The 18901-nt window shown below is 42.3% G+C and overlaps 1 protein-coding gene across 1 annotated transcript in view; it reads left to right on the forward strand.

Annotated features, from left to right (window-relative positions):
- Positions 1–18901, forward strand: part of b4galt5 (UDP-Gal:betaGlcNAc beta 1,4- galactosyltransferase, polypeptide 5) — a 67945-nt gene that overhangs the window by 31283 nt on the left and 17761 nt on the right. The window lies entirely within an intron of this gene.

Here is an 18901-nt window from a genome sequence, read left to right on the forward strand (position 1 = left end):
TGGAAAAGGCATTGTTCGTCACCAAACTGTTCCTGGATGGTTGGGAGAAGTTGCTCTCGGAGGATGTGTTGGTACCATTCTTTATTCATGGCTGTGAGCCCACTCCCTTGGCTGAGAAGCAACCCCACACATGAATGGTCTCAGGATGCTTTACTGTTGGCATGACACAGGACTGATGGTAGCGCTCACCTTGTCTTCTCCAGACAGACAAGCTTTTTTACGGATGCCCCAAACAATCGGAAAGGGGATTCATCAGAGGAAATGACTTTACCCCGGTCCTCAGCAGTCCAATCCCTGTACCTTCTGCAGAATGTCAGTCTGTTCCTGATGTTTTTCCTCAGTGGCTTCTTTGCTGCCCTTCTTGACACCAGGCCATCCTCCAAAAGTCTTCGCCTCACTGTGCGTGCAGATGCACTCACACCTGCCTGCTGCCATTCCTGAGCAAGCTCTGTACTGGTGGTGCCCCGATCCCGCAGCTGAATCAACTTTAGGAGACGGTCCTGGCGCTTGCTGGACTTTCCTGGGCACCCTGAAGCCTTCTTCACAACAATTGAATCACTCTCCTTGAAGTTCTTGATGATCCAATAAATGGTTGATTTAGGTGCAATCTTACTGGCAGCAGTATCCTTGCCTGTGAAGCTCTTTTTGTGCAAAGCAATGATGACGGCACGTTTCCTTGCAGCTAACCATGATTGACAGAGGAAGAACAATGATTCCAAGCACCACCCCCCCCTTTTGAAGCTTCCAGTCTGTTTATTTGAACTCAATCAGCATGACAGAGTGATCTCCAGCCTTGTCCTCGTCAACACTCACACCTCTGTTAACGAGCGAATCAAAACTTTTGGCCACGACTGTATATTGTACTTGTTTGCTTTCGGGTAACTGTATCTAAGGAATGAGTTTCTCTCAAACAATGGCTCCGATTTCCTTAGAAATGCCAGTCTGCAGACTGTATACAGAAACCCACAAGTGCACAAGTATGTAAAGTGTGTGTGCTTGTGTGCGCACACTGGTCAGGAAAGAGGTGTGTATTTTAAGTCTGGCACAACCCTTCTAGGCCCACATAACAAAACACAGCCATCTTGATGGTAAGTTTGACCTACAGGTAAGAGATACATCTTCCATGTACACAAGTTGTCCTTCTGCAGACAGTGTGTGTGTGTCTTGATCTATTATGCTCTTACAGTATTGTGCAGTTTTGTGCTTTTGATTGAGGTTTTGAAAGTGTGTGTGTGTTTCTTGAGTTAGAAAATATGTATTTAACTAAGTGTCACTCCAGTCACATTACAAAATACAGCTTTTTGTTTTTAAGTACCGCTCAGAGTTTTGAGACAATCCTAGTCAAACATGGTTCAGGGCTTTCTTTGGCGTCATCTATAATACATCATCTTTACATTGGTATCATTATAATACATCAGGTTATCTCTCTCATAGATAGAGATAGAGATATATATATATATATATATCTCTATCTCTCACACACACACACACACACACACACACACACACACACACACACACACACACACAGTTTACATACACCTTAGCCAAATACATTTAAACTCAGTTTTACACTTCCAGACATTTAATCCTAACAATTCCCTGTCTTATGTCAGTTAGCATCACCACTTTATTTTAAGATTGTGAAATGTCAGAATAATAGTTGAGAGAATTATTTCATTTTTTTTCATCACATTCCCAGTGGGTTAGAAGTTTGCATACACTCCATTAGTATTTGGTAGCATTGGGTCAAACGTTTCAGGTAGCCTTCCACAAGCTTCTCACAATAAGTTGGGTGAATTTTTGACCCATTCCTCCTGACAGAGCTGGTGTAACTGAGTCTGGTTTGTAGGCCTCCTTGCTCGCACACGCTTTTTCAGTTCTGCCCACACATTTTCTATAGGATTGAGGTCAGGGCTTTGTGTTGGCCACTCCAAATCATTGACTTTGTTGTCCTTAAGCCATTTTTGGAAGTATGCTTGGGGTCATTGTCCTTTTGGAAGACCATTTGCGACCAAGCTTTAACTTCCTGACTGATGTCTTGAGATGTTGCTTCAATATATCCACATCATTTTCCATCCTCATGCCGCCATCTATTTTGTGAAGTGCACCAGTCCCACCTGCAGCAAAGCACCCCCACAACATGATACTGCCACCCCCGTACTTCACGGTTGGGATGGTGTTCTTCGGCTTGCAAGCCTCCCCCTTTGTCCTCCAAACATATCGATGGTCATTATGGCCAAACTCTTCTATTTTTGTTTCATCAGACCAGAGGACATTTCTCCAAAAAGTATAATCTTTGTTCCCATGTGCAGTTGCAAACCGTAGTCTGGCTTTTTTCTGCCGGTTTTGGAGCTGTGTCTTCTTCCTTGCTGAGCTGCCTTTCAGCTTATGTCGATATTGGACTTTTTACTGTGGATACTAGAGGTCGACCGACTTTATGATTTTTCAACGCCGTCACCGATACCGATTTATTGGAGGACCAAAAAAGCCGATACCGATTTAATCGGCCATTTTTTTTTTTTTTACATTTATTTGTAATAATGACAATTACAACAATACTGAATGAACACTTATTTTAACTTAATATAATACATCAATAAAATCAATTTAGCCTCAAGTAAATAATGAAACATGTTCAATTTGGTTTAAATAATGCAAAAACAAAGTGTTTGAGAAGAAAGCAAAAGTGCACTTTAGTATCGCCAGTGTAACAGTATAGCTTCCGTCCCTCTCCTCACTCCTCCCTGGGCTAGAACCAGCAACACAATGACAACAGCCACCATCGAAGCAGCTTTACCCATGCAGAGCAAGGGGAACAACTACTAGAAGGCTCAGAACGAGTGAGGTTTGAAATGCTATTAGCGTGCTAACTAGCTAGCCATTTCACTTCGGTTACACCAGCCTTATCTCCGGAGTTGATGGGCTTGAAGTCATAAACAGCGCAATGTTTGATGCACAACAAAGAGCTGCTGGCAAAACACACAAAAGTGCTGTTTGAATGAATGTTTATGCGCCTGCTTCTGCCTACCACTGCTCAGTCAGATACTTAGATACTTGTATGCTCAGTCAGATTATATGCAACACAGGGCACGCTAGATAATATCTACTAATGTTTTTTTGTTTTGTTTTTTTACTAGGCAAGTCAGTTAAGAACAAATTCTTATTTTCAATGACGGCCTAGGAACAGTGGGTTAACTGCCTGTTCAGGGGCAGAACGACAGATTTGTACCTTGTCAGCTCAGGGATTCGAACTTGCAACCTTTCGGTTACCAGTCCAACGCTCTAACCACTAGGCTACCCTGTAGTTAACTAATGATTATGATTGATGGATTGATTGTTTTTTATAAGAAGTTTAATGCTAGCTAGCATCTTACCTTGGCTTACTGCATCCGCGTAACAGGCAGTCTCCTTGTGGAGTGCAACGAGAGAGAGGCAGGTCGTTATTGTGTTGGACTAGTTAACTGTAACGTTGCAAGATTGGATCCCCCGAGCTGACAAGGTAAATCTGTCGTTCTGCCCCTGAACAAGGCAGTTAACCCACCGTTCCTAGGTCGTCATTGAAAATAAGAATGTGTTCTTAACTGACTTGTCTGGATAAATCAAGGTATATGAAAAAATGTATATAAAAAAAAATATTAAAATCTGCAAATCGGCGCCCAAAAATACCGATTTCCGATTGTTATGGCCATTCCGATTAATCGGTCGACCTCTAGTGGATACAGATACATTTGTACCGGTTTCCTCCAGCATCTTCACAAGGTCCTTTGCTGTTGTTCTGGGATTGATTTGTACTTTTCGCACAAAATTCCATCTCCTTCCTGAGCGGTATGACGGCTGCGTGGTCCCATGGTGTTTATACTTGCGTACTATTGTTTGTACAGATGAACGTGGTACCTTCAGGCGTTTGGAAATTGCTCCCAAGGATGAACCAGAGTTGTGGAGATCTACAATTTTTATTCTGTGGTCTTGGCTGATTTCCCCATGATATCAAGCAAAGCGGCACTGAGTTTGAAGATAGGCCTTGAAATACATCCACAGGTACACCTCCAATTGACTCAAATTATGTAAATTAGCCTTCAGAAGCTTCTAAAGCCATAACATCATTTTCTGGAATTTTCCAAGCTGTTTAAAGGCACAGTCAAACTTAGTGTATGTAAACTTCTGACCCACTGGAATTGTGAGACGTGAAATAACCTGTAAACAATTGTCTGAAAAAAATGACTTGTTTATGAACGAAGTAGACGTCCTAACCGACCTGCCAAAACTATAGTTTAACAAGACATTTGTGGAGTGGTTGAAAAATTAGTTTTAATGACTCCAACCCAAGTGTATGTAAACTTCTGACTTCTTCAAGTGTGTGTGTGTGTGTGTGTGTGTGTGTGTGTGTGTGTGTGTGTGTGTGTGTGTGTGTGTGTGTGTGTGTGTGTGTGTGTGTGTGTGTGTGTATCTATCGAAACACATGTACACTAGATGACACTACATTAAAGCACTTGTGAAGAAACGTCTCTGTTGGAGGATGAGGTGACAGGCGTTGGCGCAGGCATTTATTGTTACCTGATAAAAGTTGACACCATTTATTATTTTCATCTAGACCATTAAAATAATTTGTTTAGTTGCCGAGGAAGATCATCCCTAATGTTGTTGTATGACCCACAGTAAAGCAAGGCTTGAGCCTGTTTCAATGGATCCATTGTTACAGAAAGTACAGATCGGTTTATCTAAGGGAGGGTTTGTGTATCGACCAGTCTTGATAGCGAGAGGGGCCCCTTCACATCTATATTTAGCAAAGTGGTGTGTGTGTGTGTGTGTGAAGCATGTCGATCTCGGACTGCCTTCAGGCTTCTCGGCATCAATTACTGTGGTCATGCTGGGCTAGCGGTTCCAGAGAGGACATCCAATAATAGTTTAGCATCAACGGGAACCTTTCACCTGCAACAGCACCTCCTAATGATGCTAGAGCACTACTCTTTGGTCCATCATCATCGACATACTCTCTGATCTATAGTAGCAGTCATCATCGACATACTCTCTCCTCTATAGTAGCAGTCATCATCGACATACTCTCTGATCTACAGTAGCAGTCATCATCGACATACTCTCTGATCTACAGTAGCAGTCATCATCGACATACTCTCTGATCTACAGTAGCAGTCATCATCGACATACTCTCTGATCTACAGTAGCAGTCATTATCGACATACTCTCTGATCTACAGTAGCAGTCATTATCGACATACTCTCTGATCTATAGTAGCAGTCATCATCGACATACTCTCTAATCTACAGTAGCAGTCATCATCGACATACTCTCTGATCTATAGTAGCAGTCATCATCGACATACTCTCTGATCTACTGTAGCAGTCATCATCGACATACTCTCTGATCTACTGTAGCAGTCATCATCGACATACTCTCTGATCTACAGTAGCAGTCATCATCGACATACTCTCTGATCTACAGTAGCAGTCATCATCGACATACTCTCTGATCTACAGTAGCAGTCATCATCGACATACTCTCTGATCTACAGTAGCAGTCATCATCGACATACTCTCTGATCTATAGCAGCAATCAATCTTCATAATTGTGCGTTTTTTGTTGTAATTATTTGTGGTCCAATTGAATCGCTTAATGGTTTAAATGCCCAGTGTAGTCAAACTTTGTTTCTGTGTTTTTTTTTTAAATAGTGCGGAAGTATAAGGTTGTAATAATAGTGTGAAAAGTATGATAATGCCTTTTTGGTGTTAGAGCTGTTTGAAAACACTGCCTGAAATATCAGCCTGTTTTGGTAATTGGTAGACCAATAAGAGTTCCAAACCTCTCTGCCAATAACAGCTATCTCTCTTTCTTTGTATTTTGTGTTTGTATGTCCTCAGGCTCTGTTGCAGGTATGTGGGAAGTGCTGATATGGGCTGATGGTAAAAATGACAGTTTCAGAGTGACAGCTTTAAAGCCTTAGTCTTGTATGTGTGTGTGTGTTCCTATTGTAAACCTGGCCTTTCAGCTCTAATCAGACAGCCAGCAGGATCATCTCCTATTGGTGTGTGTGTGTGTGTGTGTGTGTGTGTGTGTGTGTGTGTGTGTGTGTGTGTTCCTATTGTAAACCTGGCCTTTCAGCTCTTATCAGACAGCCAGCAGGATCATCTCCTATTGGTGTGTGTGTGTGTGCGGTTGTGTGTGTGAGGTTGTGTGTGTGAGAGAGTTTATGGTCAATATTGCCTTCATAGCAGTATTTTGTGGCCGTGTTCTTGTAAGCCAGTTAACATTCTTTCAATCATTTCATCTCTGCAGATGACCAAGGAGAATTAACATGTACTAGATGGAAATACAGCCGAGCAGATATGAAACATCACATAATGCTGCATCTGCAGGGCCCATATTCACAAAGCATCTCAGAGTAGTGATGATCTAGGATCTGGTCATCCCTCTCCATATAATCATTATGATCTTAAAGACCAAACTGATACTAGCCTTCCATCAAATGATTGAAAATACCAAACCCTGCATAGCTTCAAACGCGAGCCAGCAGTAGAATGCCAGTTGGGATGGCTGCTAGCTTACCAGAGCCCTCTTCCTCTACAGCTTCACATTCATCACTGATGGTTGTCATGGTGGAACGTTGAAACATGACAGAAAATGTACAGAAGGGGAGAGAGAGGAGGGAGAACACAGAGGGGGAGAGAGAAGAGGATAGGATAAAGGGAAGCGAGGTAGGGGTGAGCTTGACATGAGAACAGTGTGTTTTTACAGAGCTCTGGAGAACAAGGTCGACCAAGGTCTCCCATCAAGCTTAGAAGGGTTCAGTGCTGGCCATGTGAGAAGGGTTTTACTGGACAGGTCTCAGATGGACTCATCCAAAAGATTTACTGTCTTTGTTGTTTACCCAGAAGGAGCATTACTCAGATGATTCGATCATTATGGACCCCCACACAAACACACAGACCGTGACTTGTCTGTGAGCTCTGAGATAGGCTCAGGCATAACATGAGTTGGCATCGGCACAGAGTGACGAGTGGGTGCCTGCATGTGGAAAGTGTGTGACTTGGAGTATTTCAGTGCCTGTAGGCTATATCAAATACTGTCAGCCTCTGTCATTTCTCTCCATATGGAGGGAGTGGTGTATCAGAAGGACTGTGATAAGGCTGTGTGTCTTTGAATGAAATGTTTCACTAGATAAAGCCTTTCCAATTGGTACATACGTACACACACACACGCTTCCATATAGACGGTGTACAACCAAACACAATACACTTCATGCTCACACATCATGCATGCTCACACATCATGCATGTTCTCACACCTTCATGTAGTGTGTGTGTGTGTGTGTGTGTGTGTGTATACATATATATACGTGTGTGTGTTAGAGATAGAGAGATAGATAGATATCTATCTCTCTCTATCTCTCTCTCTCCTATATTACACACACACAGGAAATGCTACATTGATGTGGATAAGGATGCATTTGGATAAGGAGTATTTTATTGGAATCTCAGCTATGTTTATGTGTTCTGCGGAAATAAGAGGAGAACATTAATTCAGTTATTGGTGGTCTGTAGTCTCTCTAGTTCTGCAACCAAGGTTATTATTGGTCTCTACCAATGTGAATGTCATGGTAATAGAATTACTGATGAATCACATTTCATGGAGTTACACACATACACAATCCATGCTCACGATAGCATACATGTAAGGCAGTGTACACACACATACAATCCATGCTCACGATAGCATACATGTAAGGCAGTGTACACACACATACACACACACACAATCCATGCTCACGATAGCATACAAGTAAGGCAGTGTACACACACACACACATACACAATCCATGCTCACGATAGCATACATGTAAGGCAGTGTACACACACATACACACACACACACAATCCATGCTCACGATAGCATACATGTAAGGCAGTGTACATACACACACACACAATCCATGCTCACGATAGCATACATGTAAGGCAGTGTACACACACATACACACATACACAATCCATGCTCACGATAGCATACATGTAAGGCAGTGTACACACACATACACACACACAATCCATGCTCACGATAGCATACATGTAAGGCAGTATACACACACACACACAATCCATGCTCACGATAGCATACATGTAAGGCAGTGTAGACACACATACACACACACACAATCCATGCTCACGATAGCATACATGTAAGGCAGTGTACACACACACACACACACAATCCATGCTCACGATAGCATACATGTAAGGCAGTGTACACACACACACACACACAATCCATGCTCACGATAGCATACATGTAAGGCAGTGTACACACACATACACACACACACAATCCATGCTCACGATAGCATACATGTAAGGCAGTGTACACACACATACACACACACACACACACAATCCATGCTCACGATAGCATACATGTAAGGCAGTGTACACACACATATACACACACACACACAATCCATGCTCACGATAGCATACATGTAAGGCAGTGTACACACACATACACACACACACACACACAATCCATGCTCACGATAGCATACATGTAAGGCAGTGTACACACACATACACACACACACACACAATCCATGCTCACGATAGCATACATGTAAGGCAGTGTACACACACATACACACACACACACACACACACAATCCATGCTCACGATAGCATACATGTAAGGCAGTGTACACACACATACACACACACACACACAATCCATGCTCACGATAGCATACATGTAAGGCAGTGTACACACACACACACACACACACACAATCCATGCTCACGATAGCATACATGTAAGGCAGTGTACACACACATACACACACACACACACAATCCATGCTCACGATAGCATACATGTAAGGCAGTGTACACACACATACACACACACACACACAATCCATGCTCACGATAGCATACATGTAAGGCAGTGTACACACACATACACACACACACACACACAATCCATGCTCACGATAGCATACATGTAAGGCAGTGTACACACACATACACACACACACACACAATCCATGCTCACGATAGCATACATGTAAGGCAGTGTACACACACATACACACACACACACACAATCCATGCTCACGATAGCATACATGTAAGGCAGTGTACACACACATACACACACACACACACACAATCCATGCTCACGATAGCATACATGTAAGGCAGTGTACACACACATACACACACACACACACAATCCATGCTCACGATAGCATACATGTAAGGCAGTGTACACACACATACACACACACACACACACAATCCATGCTCACGATAGCATACATGTAAGGCAGTGTACACACACATACACACACACACAATCCATGCTCACGATAGCATACATGTAAGGCAGTGTACACACACATACACAATCCATGCTCACGATAGCATACATGTAAGGCAGTGTACACACACATACACAATCCATGCTCACGATAGCATACATGTAAGGCAGTGTACACACACATACACACACACACAATCCATGCTCACGATAGCATACATGTAAGGCAGTGTACACACACATACACAATCCATGCTCACGATAGCATACATGTAAGGCAGTGTACACACACATACACACACACACAATCCATGCTCACGATAGCATACATGTAAGGCAGTGTACACACACACACACACAAAGAAAGCGAGTGTTTTGCGGAATGCTGCTGGGAATGGGATATTGGTTGATGAGATTAATCAAGAGATATGAAACGCACACTGAGACAAAGCTCCTCTTGGCTCAAAGGCTCATTGTCCTCGACTTTCAGGCCTTGTGACTCAGCTAACAAGTGACACACACACACACACCATACGTACACTAATACACAGCGATGCGGACATAGACACAGCTTTGTAGGAATCAGTCAGTTGTAGTGGTCCTACCCTTCCCTTCCACTGTTGTAGTCTCTCAGGCAACAGTCTAATGAACAATGGGCAGTGCTCCACTTAGCACAACTCTGCTAATTACTGGCTATGACATGGATACATGTAGACCATAGGTATATTGTTTACTAAAGGAGTATTACATGTATAGACAGCTGTGCAGCTGATATTATAAATCCTGAACATATGGCCTTTGTATTGCCGTGGTTGATTGTGCTATTAATCTACATTGAGTGTACCATTATGTACACTTGCTCTTTCCATGACAGACAGACCAGGTGGCTCCAGTGAAATATGTCTTATTGATGTCACCTGTTAAATCAACTTCAATCAGTGTAGATGAAGGGGAGGAGACAGGTTAAAGAAGGATTTCTATGCCTTGAAACAACTGAGACATAGATTGTGTATGTGTGCCATTCAGAGGGTTTAAAAATATTTAAGTGCCTTTGGATGGGGTGTGGTAGTAGGTGCCAGTTGCAACAGTTTGAGTGTGTCGAGAACTGCAACACTGCTGGGGTTTTCACATGTGTATCAAGAATGGTCCACCACCCAAAGGACATCCAGTCAACTTGACACAACAGTGTGAAGCATTTTAGTCAACATGGACCAGCAACGTTTTAGACACCTGGTCGAGGCTATGCCTCAATGTATTGAGTCTATTTTGAGGGCAAAACGGGGTGCAACTCCATATTAGGAAAGGTGTTCCTAGTGTGCGTGTGTGTGTGTGCGTGTGTGTGTGTGCGTGTGTGTGTGTGTGTGTGTGTGTGTGTGTGTGTGTGTGTGTGAGTGAGAGCTGGGTATAGCAGTTTAACCACATCCTTTATGCATGTACTTTCCAGACGACACAAACAAGTCAGCCCACTCATGTGGTTCCCACGCCCAGACAAATGGACAGACCTGTTTAAAACCACTAACCAAACATTTACAGTGGAAGAAGAAGCCAGCGCTCTCATTTGGGTGACCAGAGCTGTGTTCAATTAGAGTATCTGTGTATTTGAGTACTTTCAAATACACAGCCCCAAAAAAGTAATTTTATTTGAATGGTTCTTTGTAAAAACCAAATAGTCTACCAAAATCTATTTGACATTATTTTCAAATACCTAGGTTAAATACATGGGAGTGTATTTCCAAATACATACAAATATATTAAAATCAAACAAAATCAGAATACTTACTTCAAATGTATTTGAGATATTTTAAGCAGTATTTGAACCCAGGTCTTGTGCTGACAGAATGAATAATAACAATTTAGATATTCTTGATTCTTTTGGTCTGTTTGGTCTTGTGATTTGGTGCCTATATGTGGTGCGGTGCTGCCTACAGTTGAAGTCAGAAGTTTACATACACCTTAGCCAAATACATTTCAACTCAGTTTTTCACAATTCCTGACATTAATCCTAGTAAAAATTCCCTGTCTTAGGTCAGATAGGATCACCACTTTATTTTAAGGATGTGAAATAATAATAGTAGAAAATTATTTATTTCAGCTTTTATTTCTTTCATCACATTCCCAGTGGGTCAGAAGTTTGCATACACTCAATTAGTATTTGGTAGCATCGGGTCAAACGTTTCAAGTAGCCTTCCACAAGCTTCCCACAATAAGTTGGGTGAATTTTGACCCATTCCTCCTGACAGAGCTGGTGTAACTGAGTCAGGTTTGTAGGCCTCCTTACTCGCACACGCTTTTTCAGTTCTGCCCACACATTTTCTATAGGATTGATGTCAGGGCTTTGTGATGGCCACTCCAATACCTTGACTTTGTTGTCCTTAAGCCATTTTGCCACAACTTTGGAAGTATGCTTGGGGTCATGTTTATTTGGAAGACGCATTTGCAATTTAAGCTTTGACTTCCTGACTGATGTCTTGAGATGTTGCTTCATTATATCCACATAATTTTCCATCCTTATGATGCAATCTATTTTGAAGTGCACCAGTCGCCCCCGCCAGCAAATAAACCCTACAACATGATGCTGCCACCCCAGTGCTTCACAGTTGGGATGGTATTCTTTGGCTTGCAAGCCTCCCCCAAGCATGTCCTCCAAACATATCGATGGTCATTATGGCCAAACAGTTGCAAAACGTAGTCTGGTTTTTTTTTTATGGCGGTTTTGGAGCAGTGTCGTCTTCCTTGCTGAGCGGCTTTTCAGGTTTTGGTGATATAGGACTCGTTTTACTGTGGATATAGATACTTTTGTACTGGTTTCAAGGTCCTTTGATGTTGTTCTAGGATTGATTTGCACTTTTCGCACCAAAGTACGTTCATCTGTAGGAGACAGAACGCGTCTCCTTCCTGAGCGGTATGACCGCTGCGTGGTCCCATGGTGTTTATACTTTTGTACTATTGTTTGCACACATGAACGTGGTACCTTCAGGCGTTTGGAAATTGCTCTCAAGGATGAACCAGACTTATTTCTGAGGTCTTGGCTGATTTCTTTTGATTTTCCCATGATGTCAAGAAAAGCGGCACTGAGTTTGAAGGTAGGCCTTGAAATGCATCCACAGGTACACCTCAATTGACTCAAATGATGTCAATTAGTCCATCAGAAGCTGCTAAAGCCATGACATTTTCTGGAATTTTCCAAGCTGTTAAAAGGCACAGTCAACTTAGTGTATGTAAACTCCTGACCCACTGGAATTCTGATGCAGTGAATGATAAGTGAAATAATCTGTAAACAATTGTTGGAAAAATGACTTGTGTCATGCACAAAGTAGATGTCCTAACTGACTTGCCAAAACTATAGTTTGTTTACAAGAAATTTGTGGAGTGAAAAACAAGTTTTATTGACTCCAGCCTAAGTGTATGTAAACTTCCGACTTCAACTGTATATGTGGTGTGGTGCTGCCTATATGTGGTGCAGGTTGTCATGTGGGAAGGTTGACAGTAGGTTAAAGGGAGAGAAACAGGCCTGTTTTCTGCTCTCTGACTCCCCAGAGAAAAATACAGGAAACAATTAGGAAAGACATTAGTGCTTCTTTATTGCGTGTCTGTCTCTACTGCATGCTATCTCTCTCAATTCCCAAAGCAAGTAAAATAGATAAATAAACGAAAATGAAACAATCAATTTAAATGTACCTTAAACACTACACTTACAAAAGTTTCAAAGGAAAAGATACATTTTAAATGTGATATTATGTCTATAATACACTGTTGTAACGATGTGCAAATTGTTAAAGTACAAAATGGAAAATAAATAAACATAAATATGGGTTGTATTTACAATGGTGTTCTTGCTGCTGTGATGGCACACTAGCATTTCACCCAGTAGATATGGGAGTTTATCAAAATTGGATATGCTTTTGAATTATTTGTGTGTCTGCGAAATATGAGTGAAATATGTGTCTCTAATATGGTCATACATTTGGCAGGAGGTTAGGAACTAGGCAAGGGGCAGTGATGGGAGAAGGGTGGGCAGGGGCATATCAGTATACAATAATCCTATTGGACAGAATGGGAGGGGCCATCAGTATAAGATGTTCTTATTGGACAGACGGCAGAACTGGAGGTCAGAAAGTTTGGCGTTTTATTTTTGTTCTTTCTCCTCTATCAAGTGCAGCCATGTGAGTCTGTGATCGTGGCTGGAGATTTGTCTCTCCCCTGATCATTGTTGCAGTTTCTGTTTTTTTATTTTTTTTCTCTTCTGGATTTTGTGGGCAGTGTGCACATACACAGTCCTGGCTCTCAAGAGTAGGCAGGCTACGGCGGCCTTTCTCAATATCAAGGCTATGCTCACTGAGTCTGTTAAAGCTTTCCTTAGTTTTTCATCAGTCACAGTGGTCAGGTATTCTGCCACTGTGTACTCTCTGTTTAGGGCCAAATATAGCATTCTAGTTTGCTCTGTTTTGTAAATTCTTTCCAATGTGTCAAGTAATTATCTTTTTGTTTTCTCATGATATGGTTGGATCTAATTGTATTGCTGTCCTGGGGCTCTGTTTGTGTTTGTGAACAGAGCCCCAGGACCAGCTTGCTCAGGGGATTCTTCTCCAGGTTGATCTCTCTGTAGGTGATGGCTTTGTTATGGATGGTTTGGGAATCACTTATTTTTTTCGGTGGCTGTAGAATTTAACGTCTCTTTTCTGGATTTTGATCATTACGGTTATCAGCCTAATTCTGCTCTGCAAAAATATCCTCTGGGTGAGACACCAAATAATGCATGCAGAGTCTTTAATTTGGTGTTTGTCCCATTTTGTGAATTCCTGTTTGGTTCGCAGACCCCTGACCTCACAAACATGAAGGGGAATGGGTTCTATTGCCCTTTTGTGGTTGTATTTTTAGCCTGTTGATATGTCAAATTTGATGGTTCGTTTGATTGCATAGAAGGCCCTTCTTGCCTTATCTATCAGATTGTTTACAACTTTGAGGAAGTTACCTGTGGCGCTGATGTTTAGGCTGAGGTACGTGTCTTTTTTTGTGTGTAATCTAGGGCAATTGTGTCTAGATGGAATTTGTATTTGTGGTCCTGGCAAATTGACTTTTTTTGGAACACTATTATTTTCATCTGTGCAGAAGATATAGGTGCTGCTGTAGGCCCTTCTTGGTTAGGGACAGAAGCACCAGATCATCAGCAAACAGTAGACGTTTGACTTCTGATTCTAGTAGGGTGAGTCGGGGCGTGGCACATTTGTTTTAGTGCCTTCGCCCATTCGTTGATATATGTGTTGAAGAGGGTGGAGCTTAAGCTGCATCCCTGTCTCACTCCACGGCCATGTGGAAAGAAATGTACGTGTTAAGGCCAGAGCCAATTTTAACCGAACACTTGTTGGTTGTATATATGGATTTTATAATATTGTATGTTTTTCCCCCAACACCGCTTTCCATCAATTTGTGTAGCAGACCCTTAAGCCAAATTGAGCATTTTTGAAATCAACAAAGCATGTTAAGATTTTGCCTTTGTGTTGGTTTGCTTGTTTGTCAATTAGGGTGTGCAGGGTGAACACGTGCGCTGTTGTACAGTAATTTGGTAAAAAGCCAATTTTGAAATTTCCTCAATACATTGTTTTCACTGAGGAGATGTACACGTTTGCTTTTAATGATAATGCAGAAGATTTTCCGAAAGTTGCTGTTGACGCATATCCCACGTTAGTTATTGGGGTCAAATTTGTCTACGCTTTTGTGGATTAGGGTGATTAGTTCCAAATATTATTGGGGAAGATGCCAGAGCTGAGGATGTTAAAAAATGTAAGTGTCGTCAACTGGATTTTGTGTTCTGGATATTAACCATTTCATTTAGGATACCATCAACACCACAGGCATGTTGTGGTTGGAGGGTTTGCATTTTACATTCTATGGGTTCTTCAGTTACATTGAGCTGATTTCTGATGTGCTGTTCCTTTTTCCGTAGTGTGTTTGTATTGTTTTAGTGATTTACCATCGTGAAGGTGTAGGCTCAGGTTCTGGTTGGATAGGTTTCTCAATTTCTGTCTTTGGTTTGATGAAGAACGCGAAAACCTTTTTATTGTTGTTCATTTTCTTAAGTTGTCTGCTTGACATTTTGGATTTGATACGGAAGCTGAAAGATCAAATATATGGTCTAGGATTTCTACTGCTAAGTAGGAAGTTGTCTCGAAGGGATTGAATTAGTTTTTGGTTTTCTTAATATTATGCAGTTCCTTTGGCTTTGATGCCTCATGATTTGAGCATTGCTTAAGTTGAGTGGGATTTTGCTCTGATAGGGGTGTCAGTGGGCTGACTGAATGCTCTGAGAGTATCTGAGTTGAGGTCTGTGATAAAGTAATCTACTGTACTACTGACAAGGGATGAGCTGTAGGTGTACCTACCGTAAGAGTCCCCTCAAAGCCTACCATTTGACTATGTACAGACCCAGCGAGAGACAGAGCTGTAGTCGTTGTGACTACTTTTTGTTGGTGGTTGTGTCTAAGGGTATATTTGGGAGGACATGCTGTCTGTGTGCTAAGAGTGTCAGGTTCTTTTCCAGTTCTGGCATTTAGATCGTCAGACTAGTACATGTCCCTGGGCCTGGAAATGGTTGATCTCCCCCTCTCGGATGGAGAAGTTGTCATCGTTAAAGTATGAGGATTCTATTGGGGGTATATAAACTCAGCAAAAAAAGAAACGTCCTCTGTCAACTGCAATTATTTTCAGCAAACCTAACGTGTAAATATTTTTATGAACATAACAAAATTCAACAACTGAGACATAAACTGAAGAAGTTCCACAGACATTTGACTAACAGAAATGGAATAATATGTCCCTGAACAAAGGGAGGGGTGTGGCCACCAGATGCATTAAGTACTGCAGTGCATCTCCTCCTCATGGACTGCACCAGATTTGCGAGATGTTACCCCACTTCCACGAAGGCACCTGCAAGTTCCCTGACATTTCTGGGGGGAATGGCCTTCACCCTCCAATCCAACAGGTCCCAGACGTGTTCAATGGGTTTGAGATCCGGGCTCTTTGCTAGACATGGCAGAACACTGACATTCCTGGCTTGCAGGAAATCACACACAGAACGAGCAGTATGGCTGGTGGCATTGTCATACTGGAGAGTCATGTCAGGATGAGCCTGCAAGAAGGGTACCACTTGAGGAAGGAGGATGTCTTCCCTGTAACACATAGCGTTGAGATTGCCTGCAATGACAACAAGCTCAGTTCGATGATTCTGTGACACACCACTCCAGACCATGATGGACCCTCCACCTCCAAATTGATCCCCTCCAGAGTACAGGCCTTGTGTAACGCTCATTCCTTTGACGATAAACGCCAATCCGACCATCACCCCTGGTGAGACAAAACCGTGACTTGTCAGTGAAGGGCACTTTTTGCCAGTCCTATCTAGTCCAGCGACAATGGGTTTGTGCCCATAGGCGACATTGTTGCCGTTGATGTCTGGTGAGGACCTGCCTTACAATAGGCATACAAGCCCTCAGTCCAGCCTCTCTCAGCCTATTGCGGACAGTAATTGTAATTTATTGCACTGGCCACATTTGCAGTCCTCATTCCTCCTTGCAGCATGCCTAAGGCACGTTCACGCAAATGAGCAGGGACTCCTGAGCATCTTTCTTTTGGTGTTTTTCAGAGTCATTAGAAAGGCCTCTTTAGTGTCCTAGGTTTTCATAACTGTGGCCTTAATTGCCTACCGTTTGTAAGCTGTTAGTGTCTTAACTTCTTGACGCAACCCATCCCGTTAGCGGGATAATTTTCATCAACAACCTCTGAATTGCAGAGCGCCACATTCAAAAAATATTACTAAACATATTTCTATTCATGAAATCACAAGTGCAATAGAGCAAAACACAGCTTAGCGTTTTGTTACTCCACCTGTCGTGTCAGATTTTGAAAATATGCTTTACAGCGAAAGCAATCCAAGCGTTTATCGATCACTAGACAACACATTATGAACACCTAGCATTAAAGTAGCTTGGTCACAAATCATAAAAGCAATAAAATGAATCGCTTATCTTTGATGATCTTCGGATGTTTTCACCCACGGGCCTCCCAATTACACAATAAATGTTCCTTTTGTTCCATAAAGATTATTTTTATATCCATAATACCTCTGTTTTGTTTGGTGCGTTATGTTCAGAAATCCACAGGCTCGAGCGGTCACAACAACTCAGATGAAAATTCCAAATAGTATCCATAATGTCCACAGAAACATGTCAAACGTTTTTTATAATCAATCCTCAGGTTGTTTTTAAAATATATAATCGATAATATATCAACCAGCACTCTCTTTTTCAGTAGGAGAGGGAGAGACGATGGCTGCCCAAGCTCTGTTGCGCAAGCAAAACTCATGCGAACATAACTCAACCAAGCTGCACTGCTTCTTAACACAGCGCGTGCGAACTCATGCGAACACCTGACGCGATGTTATCTTTCTTGCTCATTTTTCAAAATAAAATCCTGAAACTATGTCTAAAGACTGACACCTTGAGGAAGCGATAGGAAAAGGAATTTGGTTGACATCTCTTTAAATGGAGCAAAGGCAGGCTATGGAACATGGAGCTTTCAAAATAGAAGCCACTTCCTGGTTTGATTTTCCTCGGGTTTTCGCCTGCAATATCAGTTATACCCACAGACAGTATTTTGACATTTTTGAAAACTTTAGAGTGTTTTCTATCCTAATCTGTCAATTGTATGCATATTCTAGCATCTGGGCCTAAGAAATAGGCCGTTTACTTTGGGAACGTTATTTTTCCAAACATAAAAATAGTGCCCCCTAGCTGAAAGAGGTTAACAACCGCTCTACAGGTGCATGTTCATTAATTGTTTATGGTTCATTGAACATTCTGTTCATTCTCTGAAGTTGTTTGGATTTTTTTTAATTATCTTTGAAAGACAGGGTCCTGAAAAAGGGATGTTTCTTTTAGGTAGTTTAGGTTTATCTGTTGAGATAATTTCCTTATTAATTTCATGTAAAATGTTCCTGTTTTAGGGCCTCTCGGGTGTCGCAGTGGTCTTAGGCACTGCATCGCAGTGCTAGCTGTCCCACCAGAGACTCTGGGTTCGAGCCCCGGCTCTGTCACAGCCAGCCGCGACCATGATCCATGGAGTGACGCACAATTGGCCTAGCGTTGTCCGGGTTAGGGAGGATTTGGCCGGTAGGGATATCCTTGTCTCATTGCGCACTAGCGACTCCTGTGGCGGGTGCACACTGACCAGGTCGCTAGGTGTTCGGTGTTTCCTCCGACACATTGGTGCGGCTGGCTTCCGGGTTGGATGCGCGCTGTGTTAAGAAGCAGTGCAGCTTGGTTGAGTTATGTTTCAGAGTACGCATGGCTCTTGACCTTCCCCAACCTTTATAGGTCGACTGGTTGGGGTGGGGATGTGTCTGATGGTGGTCTGGGTGTAGGACCACTTGGTGTGGATCCTCTTGGTGCAGGTCCTGGGGGGGGGGGGTCTCGCTGGTCTGGGTGGGGTGTCCGTTGCTTCTATGTGAGGTGTTGGGGCTACGGTTGAGGGTTAAGTCCTTTAGGGTCCTAGTAAAAGTTGGGATTGCTGCCTTGTATAGGTGGAC

Source organism: Oncorhynchus masou, chromosome 33 (assembly GCF_036934945.1).
Source record: "Oncorhynchus masou masou isolate Uvic2021 chromosome 33, UVic_Omas_1.1, whole genome shotgun sequence".
Lineage (NCBI taxonomy): Eukaryota > Metazoa > Chordata > Actinopteri > Salmoniformes > Salmonidae > Oncorhynchus > Oncorhynchus masou.